Consider the following 27,825-nt stretch of genomic DNA (forward strand, 5'->3'; position numbering starts at 1 on the left):
TATTGTAGCGAGATTGGAAGAAATTGGAGGTGTAATGCAAGAATGTACCACTTTTTTAGAACAAGAACTTGAGGTCCTCACAACTCTACCGGAGGACCCCAACATCCAGCGCTTGGAGATATAGGGGCAAGAACTCCAACAACAATATGACAGTGTTCGAGGAACTGCATAGACAATAGTCCTCACTCAGCGGCTTACGAGGATGCAACAAGCTAAGGCACTGAAGGAGCAGGTGGATGCGACGCGACATAAGGAGGCAGCTCTCAAAGCGCGCATCCAGCCATGGATTGACGAGGCTTTCACTCTCACAACAGTCATCAAAGGAAAGCTTGCACACATACAGGGAATGCACACGTTAATGCAGAGAAGCGCCCTAGACACGGAGGTCTCAGAACAGAGGATGCAACAGATTCAGCAAGCAATGGCTCAGTGTGCTGCCGACATTAGCACAGTTCGAGGACAGTTGGAGGAACTCCGTGCAAGAGCATTGCGCCAACAAAGTGACTCAAGGGCGAGTCGTGATGTTTGTGTTAGGGGATTGTTGGGCCTGGAATCCCCCCGAGGCATGTTTTGGGGCTCAAATCCCATGTTTTGACCGAATGATGTTGTAAAAGCCCCATGAATTGTGGGCGCGGAACTATGTTAGAGTCATAGGGTTGTCTACCATAGTTTGTAATGTAATGTCGGCCTACCCATGGTTTGTGGACCATGGGATTGTATAAATAGAGCGAGGCTCTAAGTGTAAAAGTAGCGAAGTAGGAGATAACAAGAAAAAGCAAAGAGCAAGAGTCTAAATGTGTCTTGGGTCATAGGGTAGGAGAAGGCTCTGCAGTTGAGTGCGTAGAGGCCTAGTTGTCTGCAGCTGAGTGCACGAACCCCTGCAGTTGAGTGTGTAGGGTGGAGTCGAGTCTATAACCGAGGAAGATAATAATAAAGAGAAGTTTTATCTTAATTCCGTGTATCTATTCTTGGTTTATTACTTGTTTGACATAAATTGAAATTATACTATTTATTTATTGTACGCACTTGTATGAAGGATTTATATTGCTAAGTATAACTTAACGCTTATAAGTAGGCTAATTTAATCTACTAACAGTGGAATACTAGTAAGGACTTGGGTAATAATAGTGTTCGGCCCCTGAGTAGGGTTGCGTGAAGGCAACATTTCAGGCTACGAGGTACAGGTAAGTGTGCGTAGCGACATGCGCGCAGGGTCGATCTACGGATCACTTGAACTCATCAAACATCTCCAGGGTGCGGAAACCTGGTTCTATCACCCTCCCATACTACTTCGGGTGAGACCTTAGTCCACGCTCCGTGGACTATTGCCGAAAGAGCCAGTAGTATCGAGATTTGTTTGGCTAAATCACCTCTGAACCTGATTCAGGCCCCAACAAGCCAACAAGGTGTCATAATCTCCTCCCCTTTAAATAACATAATTCTCAGTATTTTCATTAATCATGGACCTTCTTTGCCTATAGAAATACCAACCTTGGTGTTTTCTTTCATTACAATAAAGGTCTTCATCCTTTCCTTAGCTACATCAAAAATATGGTTCTCTTCAATTCTTCTCCTTTTATCAATGTGTATATTATTTTTGGTTTGGCTACGTCTGGACCTTCTATAGATGCCTTCACAACATTTAGTCATGCATGCACTCAATGCCACAAGCATATATACCATCATGATTCATAATATGAGTGTCATGACTAAATCATATCAATAGTAATTCATGGATGCATCACAAGGATTCTAGTAATATTTATACACTAAAGGCTCTAATCCTTTGTTAGAACCCTCTAGGTATTAATGAAACCTTACTTTCATGTATCAACAAATTCCATACAAATTTTTACATTGAATAGGAGAAACCAATCCTTGAACTACATGTTCCTTATGTTGAAAATTGTGACTAGTGTCGGTATTGATAATTGTATTTGAAATGTATTTGTCAAAAGAAAGAAAAAAACATGTATAAAAGAAATTGACTTATTAAAGCATGGGTTTCATGCTTGGGTCAATGTTTTTAGGTCAAATCCTCCATTGTAGTCTTCTAGGGTTTATATCAAGAGTTCTTGTCTTTATCAATATGTAAAAGACCCTTCTTGGGCTTTATCTCTCAAAGAAAAAAATTATTTTTATGTAAAATGGGTCATTTAGCCTTGTCCACTAGGATGGCCTCAACCTGCACAAGTCAGCCTTATTAGGGAGGTAAAAACCCCTATAAAAGGGTAGCAACTTGACTAATTTGGAACACATCAATCTCAAGTTCGATCTGAAATAGATGGAGATAGAAAAGGGTGTGAAATTCAGGTAAGAGGAATAAAACCCTAGCGAAGGAGAAGGAAGGCTTTGTCAAGAAAAAGGATGTTGAATTTTCTCTCTCTACTCTCACACATGTAAAATTTTGAAGTTGTTGGGGAGGCCGAAGTTATAGTTGTTAGGGGTTGAAATTTTGGTTTGTTGTTGGGTTGTAGCTAATGGACATGAATAAACTACTAAAGTTTGTTGAATCGTATTTGAAGGTTGACTTGGTGGAGGAGGAAGGTCTTTTGGTCAGGTCTAAGGTCTTGATATATATGAATTTGATTAGTGGAAGAGTTTGAATGGGATTTCCCCTAGAGAGGGGTTTTAGCCCTAACTGAGTGCCTACATCTAGTGTATTTGATATTCATGTTTTGATTTGATGATTGCTTGATAAAACAAATATAAAATAAGAATATAAAGAGAAGATAATAAGATTATAAATATATCATAAGTAATGATCAACATAAGAAAATATTTTTTCCATTATGATTTTCTAACATGGTATCAAAGCTAAGGTGAAGAAGGAAGGAAAAATTCAGCGTCAATGTCAATTGAAATAAGGTTTAAGGAGGAATAAACAAAAGATCTACTAAAAGGGTGAAAAGATAAAGATGATATAAGAGGAAGTTCTACTATCTATATCAAGAAAAGAAGACATGACAATGAAGTTTGGAAATAAGCTAGAAGGAGCCTCCAACTACAGGGCATGGAAGAATAAGATAGATCTTATTCTTTCTAAACATAAAGTTTTGAATCTTGTTCAAGGAAAAGTTAAGAAGCCTATAGATGACGTAGGAAAGGAAAAGTTCAATTAAATCAACATCTTGGCCATGAATCTAATTGTTACACAGTAATTTGTCACTGTCTCCCTGTCAGTCTCCCTACTGTGTCATGAACTCCATTTAATCATGCTCCTGCTCTCTAATCTGCCAAATGACCCACTTTGCCAAAGTTTATTTGATTAGCGTGACTGTTATTAAAATAACCGCGCTGACTGGCGGCTGATAATGCAACTGATGCGCTGCCAGCGTGGAAGCACACGGGTTTTCTGCGTTGGTCGAATTTCATGGGCCAACGCACCATATTCTTGTATTAAGCCGCGCTGACACAGCCTCCTCCGTTATTAAGATGCACTGTCAGCGCTCCAGTTCAGTAATACACCTGCGCTGATCCAGTTTGGGCGAATTTGTTCCAACAGCCAGCCTTCCAAATAACTCCAGACTTGGTTGTTGGCCTTGTGAGTATCGCCCTCCCTTCTATGGCATGTCTATTCGTCATTTGAAACCACCTTCCTTGGAGATAAGCTCATCCTCCCTCCATTCATGGAGATTCCTTCTCTTATTTAAACCTCTACCATTGCCATGAGCAGCTAGTTTTGAGTTTGGATTGTGTGGAGTTTATAGTGCTCAGATTGCTGCTACTAGTAGGTAGTTGGTGTGATAAGTGTGGAATTGCTAGATAGCTTAAGGAAGGTTGTGAAGTGTTGCTTGTGTGAGAGAGAGTTCTTGTCTTGGGAGATCTATCTCTAAGGGTGAATGCTTAAGAGACTTGCTGGCTAGACCCTCTTGAAAAGGATTCGACGTCAGAACATTTGGTTATACTCTTCTCCTGTTATTGATTAGTAATAGATGACTACTATTATGGTTCCATTCTCATTTGTCTTTGTAATGGTTAATGTGAATTACGTCCTTTCTGACTGATGTATAATTGCTTTTATTAGATTTCACGCTTGTGTTTGTCTTTCTCTTCATGTGTGCAGGTGTCTATCCGCGGAGATCGTGGAGGATCATGACCAGCCAGAGCGAAGGAGCGAGAGCGGCATCTCTGCATCAAACAATAGCGTTGGAATCCAAGTAGGTGTCCATTGCCTACTTTTTACTTGAAATTAGGAACTTGCATAGTAGCATTGACTGATTGTTGCTAGACCCGTTCTGGGCTAGTAGGGATTGCCTCTATCCGTAGAGGGGATTTACCTCTTTAACAATTTGGCGACTCCGCTGGGGAGCTGGCCTTTGTCTCTTTTTGTTCATTCTTGTTTTGAGTTTGATTGTTACTCTCTTTTCAAAGATCAGGGGTTAGTCCTCTGTTTTAACCTTCCCGGTTCAATCTGGGAGGTGCCTTAATTGTTTAAAGAGTTATTGCCTTGGTTTGGGAGCTTTTGGCTTGTTTGTGCTTGTTTTTTAGCCTCAGCGCGGTTTATATCAAAACAGTCGCGCTGACAGCGCATAGCTGTTTCTTTGACTCCGTGGTCATCGTGCTTGTACATTTAATAGTCGCGACGATTCTAAAAAACGAACCAGGGCGACTAAGCCGTGTGCTTCCGCGCTGACAGCGCTTTGTTGCTATGCGTGACTTCTTGTCAGCGCATTGTTGCTGAGTTCTACCCGCGCTGATCCTATAGAATTCAATTTGTTTCAAATTTGCCTCCTGAGCCTGTTGGTTTGACTGTCCCTTACTCTTTCCACTTGGTTTATGACTTGTTTTTCATTGTGTGAACTGTGAAACACTTGCTTGCGAAGTCTTGTCGGGCGGATCTTGTTTTGTGTCCGGTGACCTAGTCTTATCATCCCGTTTTCACTGGATTGATTTTGTTTCATCACTCGTTCACAAAGATTCGTTACTACTTGCCTTTGCTTTTGCAAAAACCTTCCCTTTTGCTTTCTTTGCTTGGTTGTTTAGGTGATTGTCATCGAACCGGTCTTTGGATTGCTTCGATTACTTTTCGCTATCCCAACACGGATTACAATTGCTTGGGTTCAACCGGCTCTTTTCACGCTTGTTGTGTTTCTCATTGAGTGATTTTGTTTCTCTTTACTCGGTGTTGCTGTCTCTCAAAATTCATTTTAAATGCATTGTGCCATTGAAAAGAAATCGAAGTAATATCTTTCTCATTCAATAGTTAATGAAAAGAAGAACATTTCATTGATTTGTGTTCTCAAAAGAAAAGTCTCATTTCTTTGCCATTAGCTGCATTAGATTGTTTGATTGGTTGAGTTCATTTTGTTTGATTGAAAACTCCTAACCCTCTCATAGTTAGAATTCATAAAACGAAATGGTATTCTTTGGCATGTAGTTTGCATCTAGGTAATTGTGAGAGATCACACGATAAGGCCTGAAACTGAAACTTAATTCAAGATCAACCATAAAATAAACCGAATAAACCTAAAAACGCATTGGAACTTAACACAAACATCTAGAGGTCTAGGCTAGAGACGTGTTCCGGCGTCTTTAAACATAGTCACTATTGTTTCACATTACGGTTGGGTGATTCCTCCTTCTGTGACTCGATAGTGGTCCAACACGGATTGTGCTCCCACGTACCATCGCATATATAGGGAGACCCCACTAGGCTTTTATCCTTGATCCATAGGAAGCCGAGTCTGCCGCCCTGCGAACCGTAACGCACTGAACAGAGCATTCGGGAAGATTGACTGCAGTACGGAAAGTCCTTGGTTCTCATACGATTGCCAAGGTGTATAAGCAGTTTTACGGATTGCTTGGTAAACCCTTTGCCTAGAATCTCCAGAGCAATCACTTTTGATCCTTTTCGGACTCCCTAAAAGAAAAGGTGCCAGTGAGCATCTTGTCACTTCGTGCTCATTAAACATTCGAAGGAGACTAGAGTCATCTTTTTGTCCTTTTCTCGACTCTTAAAACATGAAAAGGTCAAGTTGTGTCTTTGCGTCTTAAGATTTATTTGGCCACGATTAACGTTATCTGGTTAGATCTTGTGTGTGTTAGCTTGAGTAGGCTTCTTTTTGTTTTCCATGACAACTTTTCCGGGGTTCCCCAACCCAAGTTCCCCTCCTGATGGGAATCCTGGTCATTTCCCTCCTCTCGGGAATGTTGGTGCTCCTTATATGGCAACGTTATCCCTTCCGGGGTTAACTGTCGGGTTGCCTGTTTGGTTGTTTTCAACCTCTTTGGTCCCTGCCGTATCGGCTGCTAGTCCATCGGTCCCTCCACCTGAACAACATCATGTTGATCCTAAGGTGGATCTCTCCCCTTCGACGCCTACTTCTACGTCTTCCTCTTGTACTTCGCCTGGTGAAAGTCTCGATTCGAATAACCAGGTGGCTAAGAAGAAGAAGAAGAAGTCTCCTAAGGGAGAGGCTACAAGTATAACTGTTACTCCCTCGAGTACACCTGAAGTCGGGCCCCCTTCCGCTCCTCCGCGGAAGGTTAAGTTTCCTTGTCGATTATGCAAGGAGGACCATCTTCTTCGTGATTGTCCTGACATTCCTAGGGTACTAGAAGTATGGTCTCGCGATCCGACCCACCCCTCATCGTCCTATGAAGCTCACAGCGATGCTACCTTATCAATTGGGAATGGTAAGGGAAAAGGTAAGATTCGAATCCCCTGTAGACTTTGTGAAGGCAATCATCCCCATCACCTTTTTCCACTCATGGATAAAGCCTCCAGGGTCTTGGAAAGTCTCCCAGCTCCCTCACCCCAACTCCCCGTTGGATATCAATGTCTTTCTACAGCTGCAGATCATCCACCTCCCGACAATGAGATTGGTTCACATTCTTCTCTTGTCCAGGCCCCTCTTCCCAAACCCAGCTGTCCCCAGCCTGTTCTAGACCAACCATTGGTCGAAAAGAGTGTCGACTCGAGTTCACCACCCGTCGATCACTCTGCTTCGGACGAGCATCACGCCCATGTTCTTCTCATCTCTTCAGATTCTCCTAAGTCCCGAAATGACTCTCCTAACCCAGCTACTCCCGAAGATTCTCCTTCGGTTCCTTTAGCACATGGGGGCAATCATACGATTCCCCCACCAAGTAGTCTGGTCGCTTCCTTTGATTGGAATTTCCTGATCGTCGGTCGCCTTCCATCCCATATGCCTTTCCAGATCACAGTACATGCCTGTGCTAAGGCAGTACCTGGCACTATTTTGGATGAAGGGGCGTCTGTCAGTCTTATGCCGTACACTACTTGGCAAGCCTTAGGTTCCCCGCAGCTTGGGCCAGTTACTCAAAATCTGTTGGCCTTCGACGAAGGAGCCTGTCCATCTCTAGGAGTTCTCCTGAAGTTCCCTATTACTTTGGGAGGAAAAACCGTCTATATAGACGTCTTGGTTACCCAAGGTGTTTTAGACTTTAGTCTTCTCCTTGGTCGCGACTATGTTTACGCCATGGGGGCCCTCGTTTCTTCGCTTTTCCGTGTGGTTTGCTTTCCGCACGATAGAAGAATTGTGACTATCGATCAATTATCGTTCGTTAGTCCCCCAATGCCTCCTACGCAGTTGTCGTCCCCTCCTAGTTTTTATCCACCAGTTGTATCTGCCCCACCGCAGATCAACTACGTGGCCACCTATCCCGTGCCTGTATCCAGTGATGCCGCCATCGTGCATAGTGTCTTGGGGGCATTGGGCCCTGACTTCCAAGATATTTCCCTTCCACCGGGAGTGGCAATCTTGGACGCCCCAACTTTCTATTCATTATGATGAAGTTTGGGTGGAGCATAGTTCTTTTCCTGTGTCAAGCTCCTTAAAAAATGAAACTCGGTCTGGTCGGAGCATAGTTCTTGATCTTGTGTCAAGCTCGTTAAAAAATGAAACAAGGGTTATGAGGATAGTTCTTTTACTGTGTCAACCTCATTAAAAAATGAAACAACTCCCTTTCCAAATCGAGTCTTTGATTAAGATCTCGTAAAATACAAGTCGAGTCTTTCCAAGATCTCGAAAGTGAACCTTCATTCCATCCACTGTGTTGAATGCAATGAAGCTTGGGGGAATGTACCTCATTTTGCGTCATTATGCTGGGGGCATGCGAACTTATAACAAGCATAGTTTTTCGTTTCAAGCTTGTGTAAACATGAAATAGAATCCAAGCAAAGTTCTCCATGGTTCAAGCTTGTGTAAAAATGAACCCATACCCATACCCGATTTACATCTCGTGATTGCCATTTTTATCTGCTAAATTCTGTTAGATGAGCCTTGGTTGTTTCATTCCATTGCTACCATCTCTTTGGCCGATCATATGCTCTCACTTGGTTGTTTATCCTTTCCTGAGGAACCGCAGCGATGAGTGTTTTTATTAGCCAGCCTCTTGACCATTACATGTTTTGAGTAGTTCCACCATTTCCGGAACCAGTTGCTACCCTTTATACCACTCGTTCCTCTAGGATGAGTCACCTTTAAGCTCTTTTCTGACTCGTAAAATATGAAAAGATTGCCGAGTATTTTCCCTTTTTGACTCGTTAAAGAGAATAAAAATGGAGGTCTGCTTTCAGCTCTTTTCCGACCATTTAAAGACGAAAAGATAGCCGAGTCTCCCTCTTAACTTGTTAAAAAAGTGAGAGGCGGTTGCCTTTAAAGCTCTTTTTTCGACCGTTTAAACTAAAAAGATTGCCGAGTGTTTGTCATTTCGAACTCGTTATTGGCTCCAAAACGACGTACTTCTGACCGCTTTTCTAAGTTTTCGGGTCGAAGTTACTACTTATGAAAAGTACTCCTCGATCATACTGGTCGGGCGGTTCTTTCGAGCATCGTTTTATACTTTTTCAGGCTCAGGAGACACAACTTTACGAAAAAGGACCCCCCTGGAGTTTTCTTTTTCGCTGTCTTTTCAGACTCTCTAAACAGGAAAAGATGCCGAGCTCCTCCTTTGTCAGGCTCGTTAAAACTTCATGAACTCCATTTAATCATGCTCCTGCTCTCTAATCTGCCAAATGACCCACTTTGCCAAAGTTTATTTGATCAGCGCGACTGTTATTAAAATAACCGCGCTGACTCGCAGCTGATAATGCAACTGATGCGCTGCCAGTGCGGAAGCACACGGGTTTTCCGCGCTGGTCGAATTTCATGGGCCAGCGCACCATATGCTTGTATTAAGCCGCGCTGATCCAGTTTGGGCGAATTTGTTCCAACAGCCAGCCTTCCAGATAACTCCAGACTTGGTTGTTGGCCTTGTGAGTATCGCCCTCCCTTCTATGGCATGTCTGTTCGTCATTTGAAACCACCTTCCTTGGAGATAAGCTCATCCTCCCTCCATTCATGGAAATTCCTTCTCCTATTTAAACCTCTACCATTGCCATGAGCAGCTAGTTTTGAGTTTGGATTGTGTGGAGTTTATAGTGCTCAGATTGCTGCTACTAGTAGGTAGTTGGTGTGATAAGTGTGGAATTGCTAGATAGCTTAAGGAAGGTTGTGAAGTGTTGCTTGTGTGAGAGAGAGTTCTTGTCTTGGGAGATCTATATCTAAGGGTGAATGCTTAAGAGACTTGCTGGCTGGACCCTCTTGAGAAGGATTCGACGTCAGAACATTTGGTTGTACTCTTCTCCTGTTATTGATTAGTAATAGATGACTACTTTTATGGTTCCATTCTCATTTGTCTTTGTAATGGTTAATGTGAATTACGTCCTTTCTAACTGATGTATAATTGCTTTTATTAGATTTCACGCTTGTGTTTGTCTTTCTCTTCATGTGTGCAGGTGTCTATCCGCGGAGATCGTGGAGGATCGTGACCGGCCAGAGCGAAGGAGCGAGAGCGGCATCTCTGCATCAAACAATAGCGTTGGAATCCAAGTAGGTGTCCATTGCCTACTTTTTACTTGCAATTAGGAACTTGCATAGTAGCATTGACTGATTGTTGCTAGACCCGTTCTGGGCTAGTAGGGATCGCCTCTATTCATAGAGGGGATTTACCTCTCCAACACTAATAGTATATGGAGTAAAGGATAATCTAATCCCATACATATCCAATATATATCCCGCTCAAGATATGTATGAAGCCCTCTCCAAATTTTTTACCATCAAGAACATTGGTCAAATAGCCAGTCTCAAGAATTAACTAAGAACAATAAAGATGACTAAAGGATATATTGTTTCATCATATTTTGTAAGAATCTCTTGAAAAAGAGATGAACTCTAAGCTATAGATGAATTTGTACTAGAAAAGAACTTGTGATTGTTTCTCTACTAGGTCTAGCAAAATCTTGGAGTGCTTTTGCATTAAGAATTATTAGTTGGAAGGATACATCTAACTTTGAACAAATGTGGAATGCATGTAGTCAAGAAGAATCCCGTATCTCATTAGTAAATGAAAAAATAGAGGATGAAGAAATCAACACTTCTAATGCATACCTTGATCATCAAAAAAAGAATGGAACATACAAGAAGTTCGAAGAACCAAAGAAGAAGGTTGATATACCAAATATTGAGTGCTACAATTGTCACAAAATGGGACATTACAAAAGTCAATGTTCTAAGAATCCAAGAAATAAGAAGAGAGATAGAGAACATGCAAATGTTACCGATGGAGCTCCACCAAAGAAAAAAAATATTGAAGAATCTAAAGTCAATGACTTCTTTTCTAAAGTCTCTTAGGGATATTATCCCTTACATATCCTTCTACTTTAAGTTTTACAATGTTTTCTTTTATGTTTTGATTTCTAGACTCATAGATCTAATTTTTAGAGCTTTTTGAATTGTTTTAAAAGGTTGCAGGTATCCCTCAAAAGGATTGGATTAAGAGGGAGCCTTCACCATTTTACCAAAAGATAATTATATTGTTCTTTTTTTCATTTTTCATGTTTGGTTTCCTCGTAGAAATGTTTCAAATTCTCTACAAATCTCGCTCTAAGACCATGTAGAAAATTTGCCTGTACGTTAACCCGATAATGCAATATAACCAAAGTAAAATACTATAACCTACCTCTACTATCAATTTGCGGAAGCTTAAAGATCGAGCAAGATTGAGCTGAACACATATAACTAGAAGAAGAAGAATCAATGCACAATACACATGAAAATACTTTGGGGAAAGCCTCAGCTAAAAACCCCACTATCTGTATTATCATACAAGGTGGAAATACATAGAGATTATACAACGCCTTAGCTCTCACAGCTAGCCAACTCTCAGTACAATCCTCACAGATGTTCACAGGAAATCAAAGCTTCTCTCAAGCTTTCTCCTCTGCCCTCCAAGCTCCTATTTCCTTGTGCTATTCCTCTAGGATGATCTCCTTCAACCAAGTGGAAAAACTCGTTTTACCAAGTGGATGATCTCCTAATCTCACACACTGTCATAACTGCGCAATCCTCAAGGAATGATTCCTTCTGCATGAATGAGTTTTCTTTATAGGAAAACACATGCAATTGATAGTACATTGTCCTTGACATTTAGCTCAACACTAGGTATTTCTCAGAATAGACATGCATAATTTTCTGATGAGGGAATATTTAGTTTACTGGAGTACACTAGTTGAGTGCATTCATGCATCAACTGACTGTTAACTCACCATTAGTTCCTCAAATAGTTTGGAACTAATTTAACTGTACTTAACTTAGTAAACTGATTTAACTAACTACAACTCAAATATAACTCAATCTTATCTCCTTAATTTAAGGCTTATCTCCTTAATTTAAGGGATAACTCTTGCATGAATTCAGAAATACTTCTAACTTGAATTTCTCCAACTAATTAAGTCAAAATAACTTAATTAATTATTTCCAAGTAGTTGTTAAGACAATTTGATTTTAATTCAAAATTTAATTCAAGGACAAATTAAATTGGAATATTCTTGTTGCCACATTTCAAGACTCCTCACATCGAGATTTGTTTGTATTGTATACTAATAACCTTTTCTTTATAATTTTCCTTGGTAGGAAAGCTTGGAGAATACATAAAGGTTATGGAGGAGACTTCAAAGGAAATACTTGAATCGTGAAAGAAGTTCTGGTGCAAAGGAATCCCTTCAAAAATTGATGTCCTACAAGCTTTTCTAAAGAACAACTCAAGGTATGTCATAAACTACAAAATTTGTTGCAAGGCTTTCTTCATATAAAAGGTATGATCATTCTTCTTTTGAAATTTATTTTACATTACTAACATATTTATGTATAGGGTTTTGAATCATAAATATTCTTGGTAGGGTGATAAATAATTAGAATGAATCTACCCTCATTATATTATCTCTTATTTAAACATTTTGTTAAATCTCTAACCTTTAGGGTTCACTAGAAAACCCTAACCTTTCGATGCTTAGGGTATGTCAATGTTAATAATGAAACCCTAGTATACTTAGGGGTTGTTGATAAGTTGAAAACATATAATAAAATCCTATTCTTTTGAATTTTAGAGTTTTGATAATGTTGTGGTAAAAACCCTAGTCTTTTAGGGTTTGTTGTTAATGTCTAGCTTATATAATGAAACCATATATTTTTAGGGTTTTGGGAATTCAGTTTTATGCTCAAAACCCTTTCCTGGTCAAAATTGTTGTATATCTAACTTCGATGTATTAGTGTTTGTATCGTGGGTTACCTAAATAGATATTGATATGAGATGCTAGTGCATGATGACAAAATTCTAGATATGTATATGTGAATATGCTAACTTGTTCGTTGATTAATAAAATCTAGGGTTTGTAATAAAACCCTAGTAGAATATGTGATTAATTCTAGGGCACGATAATGAAACCCTAGAAGTATATTGTTTTCTATTATTGATATAGTTTTGATTATAAAATATAGGGCTTGGAATAAACCCTAATAGTGTTTGATATGCAATTATAAAAGCACATTGTTGAAACTTTATTATTGAGTTGATGATATCTAAGGTTTTATGTCTCGTAGATGAAGTCTAGGATTTGTGACAAAACCCTAGCAAATTGTTGAAGTTTAGTATATAAAAGATATAACCATTGTTGATCATGAACATAAATAGGTTTAGGTATTTGATAAAGCATGAATGTTTTGATGCTTCCTATTGTGTGTGTATTATATTATTTCCATGACTACTCACATGAGCGGGGGGTCACAGGGCGGGGGGGGGGGGGATAGCTCCCCTTGTTCGTCGTGTCGGGCACAGTTGTCGGGGAATATTTTTTTTCTGACCCTATAATAGGTGGGAAGACCTACCTATGGTTTTGTGCATGGGTTTTATGATGGTTTTCTACCCATGGTATTTTGTAGATCCGATCAAGGGAATTATGATTATGTTCAAATCTAGGGTTAATGGATTGGGGTTTATGAATTCTTCGGCATATATATATATATATATATATATATATATATATATAATATATATATAATATATATATATATATATATATATATATATATATATATATATATATATAAATATATATATATATATATTGTAACATTGAAAGGAATATAATGAAAAATCAATCTAGTAGTCCCAGTTTTGGGATTGATGGGAAAATATTTGTGTATATTTGTTTTATGTTTTATGTTCTCATCACTGTTTATTTTCTGTTTTAAGAATTCATTTGCAGATAATTTTTGTACAGGTTTAAAACCTACACTTCCATTGAAATGACATGAATTTTATATAATTCATTCTTCAATTTTTATTTGGTTGTACTTGCTATTAAAATTTTGGAGGTACATAATATTCAAGATGCTGAAGATGTTCGTAATTAAATATGATGATGATCATGGTAAAGGAAGTTATAAGAATGATGATTATCAACATGACCTTGATGCCATGAAGCATTAAAAGAATAAATTTACTATGATAGCATAAGATAAGGAATTTGTTGATCTCCCTAAATTTGTGAGGGAGCTTGGATAGAAGAAAGGGTATATCTCCCTAGTTGAGAGGGAGGGCATAGTATGACAATCATAATGAATACCTTGAATACAAAAGGAAACTACAGAATAAATGAAAGAATTATATATGAATTTACTAACAAAATAGTTGAGAAGTATTGAGGCTATATTTGGTGCTACTAAAGAAGTAAAAGAAGAAGAAAAGATTCTAACAAGTTGTACTTGAATAACTTGATTATGATATAAGTAGAATCATAATAATTGAGGATCTTGCAGGTTTGTGATTACTTGGATATATATTTAAAGGTTTATTACCTATTAGGGTTTTAATTATGCATGATCTCTTTGTAAAAATATTGAACTTTTGAAGCATGATTGGAGGGGTGGATATATATCTGATTTAGTTGATAAGGAGAGATGAAGCATCTTGTGTCAACGAGATGCTTGGGAGGACATATAGTTAGCATATATGTTTATGTATATATCCCAAATTAGGGAGGGTGGCATTGATCATGGAGCTCTGACCTTTGATACACACCTATATCCCTGGGTTGGTGTTAGAGATTAAAATCCTGATGGTACCTAAAGTAGCTAAAGCTTGAGTACACCTTAGCCCCACCCAATTGGAGCACCCTAGTGAGGTATATAATATGGACCATTTTGTGTGATGTGAACTCTTCATAGTGTATATCACTTTGAGATATTCCATGTACCTTTGTATATATGAAATTATGAACACCTCCTTAGTTAAGACAGAGTGTTGAAAAATGTAATTAGTGTCATTCTTAATAATTGTATTTGAAATGTATTTGTAAAAAGAAATGAAAAGAAATTTGATTATAAAATAAATTGACTTATTAAAGCATGGGTTTCATGCTTGGGTCAATGTTTTTAGACCAAATATTCCATTGTAGGATTCTAGGGTTTATATCAATAGTCCTTGTCTTTGTCAATATGTAAATGACTCTTCTTGGGTTTTATCTATCAAAGAGGAAATTTTTTCTTATGTAACATAGGTCATTTAGGCCTCCTTCACCAAGTTAGCCTCAACTTGGACAAGTCAGCCTAATTAAAGAGGCAGAAACCACTATAAAATGGCAACAACTCGACTCATTTGGAACACATCAATCTCAAGTTTGATCGGCAATAGATGGAGACAAAAAAGGGTGCAGAATTTAAGAAAGAGGAATAAAAACCTACTTGTTATAGACATTTTTGGGCCCTACAACCCCAAGCAGGAAATGTCCATAAACCAAGGGCTCCTAAGTCCCTAAAAGTGTTGTTCTAACCCCTAAAGGAACAAGGTCAACATATTACAGCTTCCCCCAGAAGTTCTCCATGAAAAACTGCTCAGAATTGGTCAAAACAGGATCATTTTGGCTGCTCCACTAGCCAAGTGTGTTGCATCTCACCTAATTACACTGTGTGGGTGCGTTTCATTTCAAAAATCCCTTCTATGGGGTGCGATGGGCGAGAAATGACAAATGGCAAGGTCATTCCGCGAGGTGGAGAGGCAATGGAAGCTTCCAGAATCTTCTCCTGTGACACTTGCCTCTCTGAATTCGACCAAGGATGAGTAAGAGATCATCAATCTGCAAGTGGAAGCAAGAACTATCAGAGGGAAGACACTAATCAAATCATAAGCTGACTCATCTCCATTACAGATATCTATATATGGATCCCTCATCCTAGAGATCTAGAGGCTGGAATTTTGCATATTGTAAGGAATTGTTGTTGGTTTCTTGAGACAAACATCAGATTGTTGGGTGATCTAAGCTTTGTATGAGGTGAAGAGGGGCTTCCTTGCTGAGAGGTTGATGCTGGGTCAGAACAACTAGTTGTAACTCCTCTTGGCTCTTTCTTGTTTATCAATAAAAGCTATTCAAGTTTTCCTCCATGCTCTTGTGTCATTGATGTTTGCTACATTTGTATGGTCAATTTACATCTGATCCTAGATTGTTTATGATTATAGATCCATGTATTTGTATAGTGCTATGCTACTGTGATCTTACAGGTACTTTGTGAAGCTGGGCGTGCAAGGGAGCAGGTAGCTAAAGACTATCAAAGAAGAGAGGAATCAAATCAGGAGATTAGCACAAGACAGAGGTTGGTCTTTCTGTTCTTCTCTATCTATAATTCATAAAGGAAAAACGAAAGTAGCTTTTCTCTGTTTGTTTCTAAGGAAGCTGTCACACCTTAGTGGGATAGAGCAGTTCTATATAGACACTTTTCCCTATAACAAAATGACAACTCCACTGGGGAAGTATTAGTTTGTTTGTTTATCATTCTTTGTTGTCTGTTTCATAAACTTACAGGTAGCATTCGAACTGCATTTGCCATAACAAATGCAAAGTAGATAAATGCTACTTCAATCCATCTACTGGATCTGTTTATGATTTAAACAACTGATTCACAAACTATCTGATTGCCCTTGTGATAGCTCTTAGATCCTCCTTAGATCTACCCCTGACTGTTGCATTACTGATTGCTTTTTTGCTCGGCCAAAACCCAAGAACTGAACTCCAAACTGTGACCCGGAACCCAAACAGAATCTCCTTTCTGGACTAGCGCAGGTACTGTTCAGAGAATCTGAACTTCAGCGCACTTCCCGAGTGGAGAAGGTGTGCTGCATTTCAAATTCTCTATGTTACAGGTGCGCTGATCAGACTAGGCTCTGTGTAGTTTTGGTTTCTGTGATTCATTCTTTCCAGTTCTATTCCTGAATTTTGCTGCCTGTGATCAGTATATGTCTATTTGAAACCCCTTTTCCTTGTTGTTATTCCGCCTCCTTTGTACAAAAGAATTGTAGATGTTTTTGTGTGTTTGTTGATTCATTTTCAGTTCTCCTTTGCAAAAGTAGCATAATCGTACCATCATCCTTTGATTTGAAATTGTCGCAAGTGTCGATTTCAATCGTAGGAAAGAGTTTGATTGCTGTTGATGGTCTATTATCCTGTCACTATTTTTTTTGGTCTGAATTTGTAATTTTCTAGTGTCAAGAACAAGTATTCATTTCAAAATCGTAAGGTGTTGTGATCGTTTCCATTTTTGATTTCGAAAAGAAACTTGTTGATATTTGTCGCTTGAAAAGAAATTCAGATTTGTGCATCAACTTTCTTTTTAGCATTCATATACTAAGAAAGTCGAAAACAAATACATGCATGTGCATTTGCATATAGACAGTCTGATTGGCTTGATTTAGGAAAGTGCATTTAGAGTGTGCTCTTTGCTCTTTGTGAAAATATTCTGTCTTTCTTTCCTTAGTAGCTAGGATTTTCATTGCACGAAGAAGATAAAAGTTTGTTTATGATCTTAGATTGCATTTTAGGAATTACATCTACATCTCGCGGTGAACCTGAAAGGCAAACTTCATAAACAAGATCAACTATAAAATAAATTCAATGAATCTAACAACGCTTTGGAACTTAACGCACAAAATTTAGAAGTCTAGGCTAGAGACGTATTCCGGCGTCGTAAAGCCTGGTAACTGTTGTTCTCACTGATGGTTGGGTGATTCCTCCACTTTGAGGTGATAAGTGCCAGTACGGACTTGTGCTCCCATGTACCGTCGAGTATATTTTGGGAGGCCCCAATAGGCTTAATCCTTTATCCATAGGAAGCCGTGTCTGCCGCCCTATCGATCGCAATGCACTAAACACAACATTCGGGAAGATTGACTGCCATACCGTAAAAAGTATTCTGCAGTTTTGTGATTGGTTTGGTAATCCCTCTACCTAGATTTCCAGAGCAGTCCCTTTCGTTCCTTTTCAGACTCCTTAACAGAAAAGGTCCATCTAAGCACTTGTCACTTCAGGCTCATTAAAAATCGAAGGAGACTAGAGTCATCTTTTGTTTTTTCTCGACTCTTAAAAATTGAAAAAACAAGTTGTGTCAAAGCGTCTAAAATTTATTTTAAACGGAATATCCATTACCCCTTTCCTACGTTGATATTAGGTTGAGAAAATGGAATCCACCAACCAAGGAATCCCCCTTGGAGGAAATCCTAGTCCTTTCTCCTCTTGGGGAGATGTTGGTGCACCCCATATGGCCACATTGTCACTTCCAGGACTGAAAATCGGCTTGCCTGTATGGCTCTTCTCAACCTCTGTCGTTCAGAACACCACAATTCCTGAACAATCGAATCAGCAACTAGATGAGTCCAGAGTTACCCACCAACCTTCTACTTCCTCTAATTCTTCCTCTCCTCCTTCCTCTTCACTTGATGAGGCTGGTAAAGCAAAAATTCAAGTACCTGAGAAGAAGAAGGAAAAGAAGAAGAAAGAGAAGAAGAAGAAGGAGCCAAAAGCGAATGGGGGAAAACGACTGTCGTCTAGCGAAAATCCACACACTGCACCGACCAGGCCTAAATCGCCATGTGTCATTTGCAAAGGAGACCACTATCATAGAGATTGTCCTTGTATCCCTTGGATCTTAAGGGACTGGTCTCCTCGTTTGCACAACCCGGTGTTGTCAACCTCTGATGATCATTTTGAAAACACACCGTCAACTAGTGAAAGTGAAGCCCCAGGACAAAAAGGAAAATATAGATTTCCTTGTAAACTGTGCGAAGGCAATCATGTCGTCCACCGTTGTCCCTTCGTAGACAAGGCTAAAAGAGTTTTGGACGATCGTCCGGTTTCGCCGCTACGACTTCCTCCTGGATATAAAGAACTCTTGCCGAGTCCGTCACTAGTTGAAAATCCAACTGGCCCACTCAGGTGGTCAGCTGAAGCATCTATCATTGAAGACAAACCATCTAAACCCATACCAGATGAAAGTCAAAAGGTCGAGGGGGCAGTTGACCTGGTCTTGCCTTCAGAGGTTCCATCTTTAGATGATACAGTCACCGAAAAGAACAAGGATGACACTGTCCAAATTCTTTTCATAAGCACAGACTCCAACGAACATGGGGGAAATTTACCCGTTCCTTTACCGCAGGAAGGAAGTTCGTCAGAGTCGGACCCGACCGTCTATTCAGTCCCACCTCCAAGCAACCTAGTTGTCTCCTTCGACTGTAATCAACTAGGCAGACCCACGCAGGGTCATTTCGTGAGGTGGATAGGAAATGGAAGCTTCCAGAATCTTCTCCTGTGACACTTGCCTCTCTGAATTCGACCAAGGATGAGTAAGAGATCATCAATCTCCAAGTGGAAGCAAGAACTATCAGAGGGAAGACACTAATCAAATCATAAGCTGACTCATCTCCATTACAGATATCTATATATGGATCCCTCATCCGAGAGATCCAGAGGCTGGAATTTTTCATATTGTAAGGAATTGCTATTGGTTTCTTGAGACAAACATCAAATTGTTGGGTGATCTAAGCTTTGTATGAGGTGAAGAGGGGCTTCCTTGCTGAGAGGTTGATGCTGGGTCAGAACAACTGGTTGTAACTCCTCTTGGCTCTTTATTGTTTATCAATAAAAGCTATTCAAGTTTTCCTCCATGCTCTTGTGTCATTGACATTTGCTACATTTGTATGGTCAATTTACATCTGATCCTAGATTGTTTATGATTATAGATCCATGTCTTTATATAGTGCTATGCTACTGTGATCTTACAGGTACTTTGTGAAACTGGGCATGCAAGGGAGCAGGTAGCTAAAGACTATCAAAGAAGAGAGGAATCAAATCAGGAGATTAGCACAAGACAGAGGTTGGTCTTTCTGTTCTTCTCTATCTATAATTCATAAAGGAAAAATGAAAGTAGCTTTTCTCTGTTTGTTTCTAAGGCAGCTGTCACACCTTAGTGGGATAGAGCAGTTCTATATAGACACTTTTCCCTCTAACACTAGTGAAGGACAAGGAAATATTTTTCAAGTAAAAGGAAGTAAAATTTTCTCTGTCTACTCTCACAGGTGCAAAATCATGAAGTTGTTGCGGAGGTAAAAATTATGGATCTTTAGTAGGGCTGAAATTTTGGTTGTTGGGTGGAAAAATTTTGTTGTTGTTGGGTTGTAGCTACTAGACAAGAAGAGATTACTCAATTTTCTTGAATCATATTGGAAGGTTGACTTGGTGGAGGAGGAAAATCTTTTGGTTAGGTCTAAGGACTTGGTTTATCGCAATTTGATTAGTCGAAGAGTTTGATTGGGGTTTCCCCCTAGATAGGGGTTTTAGCCTCGACTGAGTTCCTTCATCTAGTGTCATTGATCTTCATGTTTTGATATGATGATTGCTTGATAAATCAAAGATAAAATAAGAATATAAATAGAAGATAATAAGATTATAAATATATCACAAGTAATTATCAACATAAGAAAATATTTTTGATTTTCTAACATCTTATTGATAAACTCAATAGTATATGATGGAATCACTTGTCTTAAATTTGTTAGGCTAGTACTCATGGACTCATGAACACAAAGTAGTTTGTACAATTACTTCATACCTCCCACATTTTCATGCAATGTCTTGATGCATTACCTAACATATCTTATCTCATGAGTGTATTATTCATTCATTTAAATGTTGTTCAACATGGAAGCTTCATGCATGCACATATTACTAATATTTTACTAAACCTTTAAGTGGTAACAACTTTTTTCCTTAATCACACACCTCATTGGGCATACATGAACTACATGCATTAACTTGAATAAAAGAAGATATCAAATTTAGCTAAAAAGAATTCTTATCCAATTCCTTTACATTCTTACTTTCGGATGTTATTTTCCATACTTTGAAATATTTTTAAGGAATTCAACTGGTTCAATCTTTTATTTTCTTAACATGCATTTGCTAGCATTGTCTTCATCATTCACAATTGTCCCCCCTCAATATATTTTCCCTGAGGTCCATTTTCATGTGACAACCTTAGCATACTTGATGTTGCAACAAATACTTCCAATTCATGCATTCAAATAATTCATCCAATCATGCACCCAAACATGTACATATTGTCAGGCATGTGCCATACTATCACATACTCCATGTCATTCATATACACATCAATTGTTAGTCAATTAATTTATGCATGAACTATAATATCTCTGTTCAACGACCAACTCAATCTTATTAAATTTTGATTTCATTATGTTAATTCTATATTTAGATACTTGCAACAAACCAAACCTTCTCATGTTTATGATGTTTTATAATTTAGTGTACAACATGATTTTACCTATTGAAAATATTCCCTCTATATTTATTGCTGCAAAGCTACTTAACATATTATCATATGCACAAAGTTTCATTAAAGTCTTTCCTAAGGTTTATAAAAACTTTAAAATTCCAAAATGTTTCTAAATTGTTCAGGAGAAACCCCCCCACTTACATTGCTATGCAAGTATATTACCTTATCTATGAGTCATTAGTTATTAAATCTTATAATCGTATTGTGTGAACCTTTCATTGGATTCTTATTTATATTAGAGAGATTTTGGGGATTCTCCCTCATTTTTCTTCACTTCACCACCAAAGGTGGGTTACTTAGCCTTCTTAATTTCTTTAGGAACCAAACGATCGCTAACAAGCACTACTACCACTACTAGAGAGTCATGTTACTAATTTCCCACTATCGTACTAGCCTTTAACACACTTATGTATGATTTCTCATTTAGCTAGTCTCTTGGACATCAGAGGTTTCCATGACCTCATGCTGCTTATAAGGGAATTAATAAAGTAGGTGTTCTTTTTTGTAGCCTCGACTTTTCAAAGTCTTCCTCTTTGATTTACTTATTTATATATTATTGGTTGTTGGCCCATGTGTTTGGAGTTTAAATGGGTCATTCTTATTTTTTTGTTGGTGAGGGAATTCATGGAGATGGTGTTATCCTCCATAACTCAAACATTTCAATGGTCTTTCCTTCTTCCAATTCTTTCCTTAGTTTCTATTTTCTTATAGATTTTTTTTTTTCCATTTTATTTATGTCATCAAGTGCCTCATGCTCCTCATACCTTATATTATCTTCAAATGGTCTATATTTCATTTTCATCTCTTCATCTTTTAGAAAGGGTACATATTCCAACAATGCTATGAATGTATTGGCATAGTGGTCCAAGGTTAGTTGTGCCATTCTTAGTTCATGGAATTCCATGATATTTTTATTATGATACTTATCTATATCTCCAATGGTTTTCCATATTGTAAAAACCCTTGCATGTATGAAACTTTTTGTGGTAGTTTCATGTTTAGATTTGTCTTCTCTTCTTATTCTCTAATGAGTCTTTCATAATCTGCTTCGTAGCTCCAAAGGTTTTCCTTCAAACTCTTAATTTTCTCAGTAATTACATGATATATTCCCTGTTATGACCCCTTTTCCTCATAAGAAATAATTTCAATACTGAGTTGTGACTTTCTACTAGACATCCTTCTCTTTCTTATCTACTAAAATATCACACAACTATTAGTACCATTAAAATCATAATAATTAAATGTGTCTATTACCTTTACTTCATTTGTTCTTGGGCTTATACCAACCTATATGTTTATCCTCCTACATCAAAATCAAGTTAGTCATTAACTAACATCAATTTATTCATAATAACAAAATAATATCACATAAGTACACATGTATCCATAAATATTGATTTAAAACATAATTTTTTTCCTATATTGGAGCTGTTCTAGGTTCAATGTTGAACCTTAGCTCTGGTAACTCTTGTAACATACTATCAGAGCTCCCATTTCATCTATTCTTAAGCTCGTCTAGGTTTAGTGGTGAACCATGCTTGATATTAGTATGTAACATATATTGTGCTTCAATGCTAGATTAAGGAACTACTATAGGAAGGGGTGCGTTAAGACATTAGTTTGAGACAAAATAACAATATTGTCTCAATTTTCCCATTTCATCTCAACTTTCCCTTTTTATAAATGATGAGGTGTTCTAGGAAATTACTTTGAGACAAAATAACACTTTTGTATCAACTTTCCCATTTCATCTCAACTTCCCATTTTGCTAAAAAGAATGAGAAAAATAATAAAAATTTTGAGTGGGATGATTGAAGGGCATACATGACAAAGGGAAGGAAACATAAAGTGGTAAAAGGGTAGTGTGTATAGTCACAGAGAGAGAATAGAGTATAATGGCTTCTACAGTAGGATCTATGATGGTAACGACAAAAACCCCCTTCTGGAGGGAAAAAAGAATGACCTACATTTCATATGCCAACTTGTGTGCTTCCATTCTCATAAATTGGCTAAAGGAACCCTACAAATCTGATGACATCTTGCGCGAGAAGGTTCATTATACTGTCAGTAAATGGGTTGAGGGAAAACCAAAAAAGTCTATCATGATAGATCTTCCTTCTTAGGACTGATGATCCATTTGCAATGTTTTTTAGTGAAAGGGTTATTTTAGGAAGACAAGTTATTAGTAGGGAACTTTCAAGTCCAAATTGTTCATCATAAAAAAAAAAAATTGTTAGGTGCCTTCTTAGGGTGTTTCTGGATTCTTCCATCGAGTAGTTTACACCTTATGTTTCTTCTTTTGGTTCTGCACGGTTCAAGGATATCTATGTATGTATAAAATACCATTCTATTATTTGTACTTGACTGCTTCCTAGTTTGAATTTCCATCATATAGATGCAATAATTTTGGGTAAATATCTCATCTTTTTTAGTAGAAATATCACTTTTCTCTCTTTTAAAATTAGTGTATTCCCTCTTGAGTGTATGTACATATGTATTAGTATTAATCAAATTAGCACTTAGAGGTATTCAAACCCTCAAGATACACATTCCTGAGTAAGGAATCGAACTTGGATTGTGCAACCTCGATGGTTTTAATACCTCTCAGGTCTATACCGATCAGGGTTTTGTTAAGGGTATGGTTCTATCATTATGCTTAGTTGCCTCTCAATCTTAGCATGCCATTTAAAATTAGCATAAATGGTTTTTGATGCTATCTCATAATTATGCATTATACACCATAGAAAATCCAAACTTTTGAAACTCCTCATTTATGAGAGCATAGGGAGAAACATACTACCTTGTCATAGAACCCATACATTGGGTTTTCCTATTACACTTTTGTTTACTAGAACTACAGGAGTTCTAGTGTGCAGATTTTCTACATGGTTTACTATCATACTAGATTCTCTCAGCATGCTAAATTGAAAATTGAAACTCACTCTCACAAATTTTGCCTTGTTTTTAACAAGGTTGTGTGCTTATATTTAGTTTCATCAATTTTCATTTCTATGGCTTCCCTCATATGGTTACAATGAGTCAAACTAGCTGCTAATTTATGAAATAATTCATTCGGGGAACTATTTTGTAGGTTCAATTTAACCATATGTGGTAATCAATATTGTATAAGTTTGACTTGCATGTTGGTGTTAACTCAGTCCACATGCATGGTGTATCAATAATCTAACATATGTTTATGAAATTTCTAGGTACTAGTTCTTGCGAAAGTTCTCTTACAAACACAATATCGTCATAGGATGAAATCATCTCTTTTCAGATGGACGAATTTAGTATTATATGATTTGATGAAATGAAGTGCCTAAAATTTGATGTTGATGTTGTACAATGTGAATGGGGGATATGTGGATATTGGGATACTAATGGAAAATATTGAAGCGTTAAGGAACACAAAGTAAAGGCTATTTGTTGTGTTCACAATGACACTGCAATTGGGGTCAAAAACAATTTGGAAAATATAAGGAAGGTGTTTTGTGAGTATGACCACCAATGTTGATTTGATTGGATTGCTTCTGAGTATTTATTTATCATTTTACATTGCTACTTAATAAATTCATTGTCTATGAAGAAGAAGAATTAGTTGAGGGTTAGAAAATTGGTTACAATGAGACCATCCTTATCTTGATTATAGATTCTAGAATATTCTAGAAATCTAATAGACAAAATAAAATGTCTATAATCAGTTTGCCTTTATCTTGATTGTAGATTCTAGAAATCAGATGGACAAGAGTGAAGTCAACTATTTGACTCTATTGTTGTCCAACAGATTTTTTGAAATATGTAATTGAGTTACCCTCATACCTATTATCATAAGAAAAATGAATCTATTTCTTTTAATAATAAGTTCACTTGCATCTAATGATATTTGGAATGGGGGACTTGTTGACGGTGTTGGACCCGCCAAAATGTCAAGGGGATATCCTCGCTAAGAAGTCCCAATTAGACCCCAGACCGTTTCGTATAGGAGTCCCAACAATGGGTCATATGGTAATTCCTTGACCACGATTTCGTACAGAGGCAAGTAAGATAACTCTGTTAGTAGCAAGGGTGTGACTGTTGCAATGAGTCATGGAAGGTGCATGAGAGGTTCTAACATAGGTTGGTTGAGATGAGTGCGCCCCTTGGCAACTTGTAATAGTATTCAGCTGGTAAGGGAACACACAAGTAGAGAGACATCACAAGCTGGAAAGCGAGTCAGTTGGCAATCCAAAGTGATGGTTAAACCAATAGAACATCTGCAACAAGATTCATATAATTGCATACAAAACAGTTCTTACACAACTTTATAAGTTAAACAAAATACATTGCTAAAGCAACCAGAATAGTCCAACTACAATAACAACATATGCATGAAAACGTGCTGGCTCTTATTATATAAAGAAGTGTAAGTTCCAATCATACAATACATCCATGTAAACCCGCTAGCCCCAATAGTGGAACGTTACAACCACATCCGTCTTCTCCTCCAAAGAGATATACTAGCTTAGTGCAGTGGAGAAGCCAAGGCGCATTACAATACTATCCAAGCTCTCTCCAAGATAGTCTTATCGGAAGCTTGGCTGACCAAAAGCCTATACAATGAGTTATGAGGGACTATTTATACAAAAGGGTGGGGCGGCCCTTGGCATTCCCCTTTGTGACTATTCAACTACCCTCATTCCTCTTCACCTACTCTATGACTATTACATCCACTGTTGACACTTGACTTACACTTGACATGACTTAACATTACAATTCACATGTACCCATGTGAACACAACTAGCTTGAGCAAGCCAAACTAGACATCACTCTAAATTAGACAACCATGGAAGTCCAACTCCTCAACATCTTCATGCTGATCAATAGTAACATACTAATGCCAAGATCTGTAGTCCTTGATGGTGTACATGTGTTCTGCGTGACATCTTTCTAAATCATGAACCTTGCCTCCATAGCATCTAGGAACACTTCTCGAGCTCCTCTATCTCACTCATCTGAAAGCATGCACATCATTGTCTTCAAGGTGGCTAGACCAGCAACATACTTGTGCATCATGTCTGTACTGATGGGCAAGTCTAGGCTGGTGGCAATGCGCATCAACTAGTCGAAGTACGAGTCAAGCTTGAGTTAGACCTATTTCTTTGTCTTTGCCTAGGTGAGAGTCCCAAGTGATGCGATCACATGTGTGTGCACCACGACATCCATACCCTTGAATACTTGTGCATGGGAAGCCTGTATGCTAGTGATGGACTGCGTGAGTTCTTCATAATCTTGGATTTGACTCTGGATACGTGCTTTCAGCTCGACTGCATTGACCCTCATCATCTTAGGCAAGTGAAGTGGGTCTCCCTTGTACTTCATCATCCATGTTTGCATGCCATCAACAACAACATGCAAGTTCATCAAGATACATGCTCTTCTAACACATCCTTGCTGCCATCCGTTGAGATGGATGACTACCTTGTGCACGGTACCAAACATGGAGTACAATGCCCGCATAACTGTGTTTAGGGACAATACTTCATATAGTATCTCCTTCTTCAGTTCAGGTCAGGTGGACATTGTTACCAAGTCTCCTCCTTGCTTGATCGTTTGTAGTTCCTTTGCCATTCACTCATTCTTAGTTGTTAGGAAGCGAACACTTGAGCTAGTGGATTCGACACACACTTTGTTTGCATTAGCCAGTGCAACTGGATGTTTGTGCACATCATTCGTGATCAATCATTCCTCAACTTGCGCAAGAGACATATGATCCTTCGAAGTTGACACTATGCGAGACTGCACAACTCTATTTTGGGATTCACCAAATGAGATGTTGTGCATCTCTTCTTTTGGCTAATCACCAAGGATCTCAGTGCCTCCTTGGTCATTCTAGACTTGCTCATTATCTAGATGCATTGAAGTGAGTGAGTCTACCTCTTTGTGGTGAGGCATAAGGTTGGTTTCATGTTCCAACTCCTGTTTCTCATGTCTACATCTAGCTGTTGAAGTGATTGTTCTATCTCATGAGCAAAGTCTTGCCCCTACGATGGTTCACCCTGCTCGCCTGATGCCAGTTGTTCTCATGAATCAACTACTTGAATAGGGTGCTACTTCATCTATTTGTACATGTTGCACCCCTACTGTATATGTTACTATTGCGCTTCCCTCTCATATTTTTGCAACTCTTTCTCCTTTCGGAGTTTCTCCCTAAGCTCATGCAACTCCTTCTCTTCTTCTTCCATTCTCTTCTTATCCTTCTGCCTTCACATGATTCACTTGTCACGCTACTGCCTCTTTGCCTCTATAGCCATAGCTTCTTTCTCTATAAGTGGATCTGCTCGAAACTTGTAGCTTTGCTCCTCCTCCATTCAATTGACAATATTTATCTCACCTTTGTCGCACACTGGTATGCTTGCCTCTGTTTCCATTGCTTCTACTGCTTCCACTGTTGGTGCTGTTCGTGATGCTGCTTCATGTTATTTCGCTAAGCACTCCATAGCAAAGCCAACTGGTTAATTGGGTTTGGAGAAACTGTAGCAATATCTCCATGGGTCCTCCTTGGCCTAATGACATGCCCTGTGGATCTAGTTGAACTGAACTCTCGTGCAGTGATCTTTCACAATGCAATGTGGGTCATATGGATTGTAGCTTCAGAGGTAGAATGGGTACTTCTTCATCAGTTCTACCTCAAAATCCACTTGATTGATACTTCGGATCTCATATAACCCAATCCGCAATGTAAGAGTCGGCCATGGTGCCTTCTGCTTCCTATGTAGTCTAGTTGTCAATCCTACCGAGATGTGAAATGCTACTTCCTACATGACAAGTACGTCCAACGAAAACTTTGGCAGAACATACGGAGGCTTCTCTGCACTAAACATT

The 27,825-nt window shown here is 38.5% G+C and overlaps 1 pseudogene; it reads left to right on the forward strand.

Moving 5' to 3' along the window:
• Positions 1-202: 202 nt before the first annotated feature.
• The window catches only part of LOC149178791 (serine--glyoxylate aminotransferase-like), a 48,200-nt pseudogene continuing 20,577 nt past the window's right edge, over positions 203-27,825 (forward strand).

Source organism: Pinus tabuliformis, chromosome 4_1, assembly GCF_031772625.1.
Source record: "Pinus tabuliformis cultivar Carrire ecotype Pingquan chromosome 4_1, CPIR1, whole genome shotgun sequence".
Lineage (NCBI taxonomy): Eukaryota > Viridiplantae > Streptophyta > Pinopsida > Pinales > Pinaceae > Pinus > Pinus tabuliformis.